Source organism: Rhinichthys klamathensis, unplaced genomic scaffold (assembly GCF_029890125.1).
Source record: "Rhinichthys klamathensis goyatoka isolate OS25496 unplaced genomic scaffold, OSU_Roscu_1.1 h1tg000352l_1, whole genome shotgun sequence".
Lineage (NCBI taxonomy): Eukaryota > Metazoa > Chordata > Actinopteri > Cypriniformes > Leuciscidae > Rhinichthys > Rhinichthys klamathensis.
This window is the reverse complement of record NW_026606863.1, coordinates 1,473,936-1,478,186: the sequence shown is the minus strand read 5'-3', so window position 1 is coordinate 1,478,186 and position 4,251 is coordinate 1,473,936.

The following is a 4,251-nucleotide window of genomic DNA, read 5'->3' as shown; positions in this document are numbered from 1 at the left end:
AGTTATTTAATCATATCTTGAGAGATTAATGTCTTCTTTTATCCGTAGTTGATTTCATCTAAGGCAGTCGTGTTGTAGTTGTAGGTTTTTCTGCTCGTCTGTTTTTCAATACACACATACATTCATTCATACTTTCAACATAAGTAATTTTTTTTGATGATGTCATTGTTGCAAACAATACACTAAGAACAAAACAGCTGGAAACAATTAATAAAGAATGCCAGCAGACTGGAACTAAATATCTGTGACTGAACAGCTCAACAATGGAAACACACACACACAATACATTCTACACAACATGTGACCTGATTTACAAATTCGTTTCACATAACTCCAGTCTCTTCAAGTAATTTCACACAAACCTGATCAGAACTCATCTGGCCACAAAGCATGCTGGGTACGGAAGCATATTGCATTCACTTGAAGAAAAAAAAATCTACTCTGTTTTTCTGAATTAATGAGTTAATTATCTCAGAATTACGAGATAATTTTTCATGGAAAAAAAGTTTTTGCTCTGTTTTTCTGAATTAACGAGTTAATTATCTCAGAATTACTAGATCATTTTTCATGGAATTTTTTTTGCTCTGTTTTTCTGAATTAACGAGTTAATTATCTCAGAATTACTAGATAATTTTTCATGGAATTTTTTTTTGCTCTGTTTTTCTGAATTAACGAGTTAATTATCTCAGAATTACTAGATAATTTTTCATGGAAAAAAAGTTTTTGCTCTGTTTTTCTGAATTTCTGAGTTTTTGAGATAATCAAGTCATTAATTCAGAAAAACAGAGCAAAAAAAATTTTACATGAAAAATGATCTTGTAATTCTGAGATAATTAACTCGTTAATTCAGAAAAACAGAGCAAAAACTTTTTTTCATGAAAAAATATCTCGTAATTCTGAGATAATTAACTCGTTAACCCTTTCATGCATAGTGGTCACTACAGTGGACAGCTATTAAAAAAGCATTTTCTTGAATTTGCAAGGGTTTTGATGGCAAAGTTGCACATCAATCTCTTCAGTGGACCCTGGTGCATCATCCTATACATTGCAACCAAGTTGCAAGCCGTTGTGTTTCGAGTTTTTCCCCCTCCAAACCAAGATGGCCAATGGTCAGTCAGACATGCCAAGTTGCTCCGGAATATCCACCCATTCCTTCTATCCTAGGAGACTCTTGTAGGTAAAAAAAAATATTGCAGCATCAAGCAATATCTACTGAGTCATATCACAGTAAAATTTTCCAAGTTTTGATTTTAGATTGGGAGAAAAATCTGATTAATCACCTGTCCACTATAGTGGACCTCATGCATCAATGGCTATATTTCAGCTACAATTCATACTTATACTGTGAATATTGTTTTTGAAAATACTTAATCTGCAGTGACGTTTTTTTACTGTAAATAAATGTATTTGGATTATTAGAATGTTAATTTCATTGACATCGAAAAAAGTTATGTGATTACATAATTTATGTGACTTATGCATTACTTTACTCATTTCATCAAAAAAGTAATCTAATTATGTAATGCATTACTTGTTAGATCAAAAAGTTATCTGTTTACGCAATGAATGTTGCTTGTAATGCATTTATTTACTCGTAACACCAAAAAGTAATCTGATTACGTAATGCATGTTACTTGTAATGCATTACTTTACTTGTTAAATCAAAAAGTAATCTGATTTCGTAATGTACTATATTGTAATGCTTTTCTTTACTCGTAACACCAAAAAGTAATCTGATTACGTAATGCATGTTACTTGTAATGCGTTACTTTACTCGTAACAACAAAAAGTAATCTGATTACGTAATGCATGTTACTTGTAATGCGTTACTTTACTCGTAACACCAAAAAGTAATCTGATTACGTAATGCACATTACTTGTAATTAATTACTTTACTTGTTAGATCAAAAAGTAGTCTGATTAGGTAATACATGTTACTTGTAATACATTACTTTACTCGTAACATTAAAACAAATCTGATTATGTAATGCACGTTACTTGTGACACATTACTTTACTTGTAACATCAAAAAAGAAATCTGAATGCGTTATGCATGCCCCAACACTGCTAATTTCAGATGAGATTGAAAAATACGTATCGCTAGGTTTTCTCAGAAGAGGCCTATGCTAGAAATGTGTCTATCTTGAACATAATCAGAATTATCAGCTAATAAAGGTAAATTGACATACTCTGGCACACTGGAGGGAGCATCTGAGTGGTTTCCACTGTTGTACCTTGACAGGCTGTAGAAATTTCTGATGGAATCACGTCCTCATGTTCTGATATCAAAGATACACGAAGTGCAACTTGTATGAAGTTCAATTGCATTTGCAATATTTCGAATTTATATTTTTTGTATATATTTTATAGTTTTCACATGATTTGATATAATTGTATTGATTAGTTTGTTAAATACACATACTTTATCTGTTTGATTATTGTATTATGTTTAATATAGCATCTCTTCAGTTTAAACCATAAATGCATGCTGTCCACTCAAGTGGACACCTGAAAATCTCTTTGGAAAATTTGTAAAAAAATAAAAAAAAAATCAAATCTTGTTTTTCATGCCCTAAGAGCAATAAAAACACATAGGAAAAAAAATCCTGACTGAGGTTATCATAATTCATGCATGAAATTAATTCAGAAAAACAGAGAAGATTTTTTTCCTCAAGTGAATGCAATACGCTTCCGTATGCTGGGTACCCAACAGCACTACTATATTTTTGCATGTGCTAACTTTCTTTTTCTTTCATTTCAAATGATTTACTGTTCTAAGATGTTTTTCCAAGATCAAAAAAATTTAGGCAGACGTGTAAAATTTAGCACATGCAAAAATATTGAAGGGTTTCTTGGGTAATTTTCATTACTTGAGAGAGGTTTTCTAATTATTATATTTGATGTGTTCATATATGCTACATTAAGTGTGGTTGCACAGCTTTCCTAATCACTGTTCTTCGTGAATGTTTCTTCCTCCTCCAGAACGCTGCTTTAACGCTGAGATTTGGTTTATTTACCTTCATGCAGCTGGAGAAACGGAGATGTCTGGAGCACTGGCCTGTGCTCAAAGCTGACTGATTCATTAGCATTTTTGTTTGCTTGGCTGTTTTTTGACAGCTAAACCGGAGCGTTCCCAGAGCCTGTGCGTTTGTTTGGCGTAAAGAGGTCTCTAACCTTCCTCTGCGTAGGATGAGATGAGCTTCCTGTTAAAACAGTAAAGAAAACAAATTAGCTGTTAGCATTGGCTCAAACACCACAGAACACTGTTAGCAGCGGAAGAGGGACGAGGTCATTATGTGTTTGTTTGTCGTCTGGACATGAGGAATTGACTGGAAGAAAGGCCTGATTACAACCACTAACCCTGTATATTTTCTTTATTCTATGAAACGATAAATAAATGACAAGATTTTTCATTTTGGGAGGAACTATACTTCTAATGTGATTACATTTATTCAAGGTTCAGATTTCATCAGCATGTGAGTTTCCTATTGCACTGCTACCAGTTCGACTACAGGAGCTCTTACTGATACAGTCCTGTAGTCCTGTACTGATCAAGACAACATTGCTTTAGGAGAGGACATTATTCCTACCATTAGTGTACTGTAAATTGCTTCGCATAAGCTATAGCATCACTAATATGTTCTCTGTGCTTGCATCTTATATGAAAATCTTTTTTGTTGCTGCAGGAACCAATGCAACTGTACAACAACATAAAGATAAATGGCCCAATCTTCAGTCATCCTTCCTATTCCTCATTTCACAGTGGAATTAATGCTCAGCTGGAATACAGTACCTTGTTTCACTGTAATATCTTTCACCTGTGTCATGCTGTTTTATAAGCTTATATTAGCTTGAACCGATGATGAATGGCACGCAGCGATATGCAGTAATTCTCCTGTGTTTACACAGATAAAACTCATCTAGAAGATTCTGAAGGTTTAAGAGTGTCACACATTCAAGTGCTTTATTTTTGGATGCTTGCTACATATTGTTATGTGTTATGGATGTGCTATAAATTGTGCAATACTTGCTTTTTCTCTATGTAAAAATGTGCAATATGCAACAAATGGCTAGATGCATATGACTGGGGGAAAATGATAAAGCTGTATTTGTGAAAAATAAATAATTTCCAACCTTTACGGCTCAAAACGCATCAAAATGATGTAAGACTTCAAAAGTCACAAAATTCAACATTTGTATTTTTATAAATCAGATTGCACTTAAAAGCAGCATTGCTCAAGTTATCTTGAA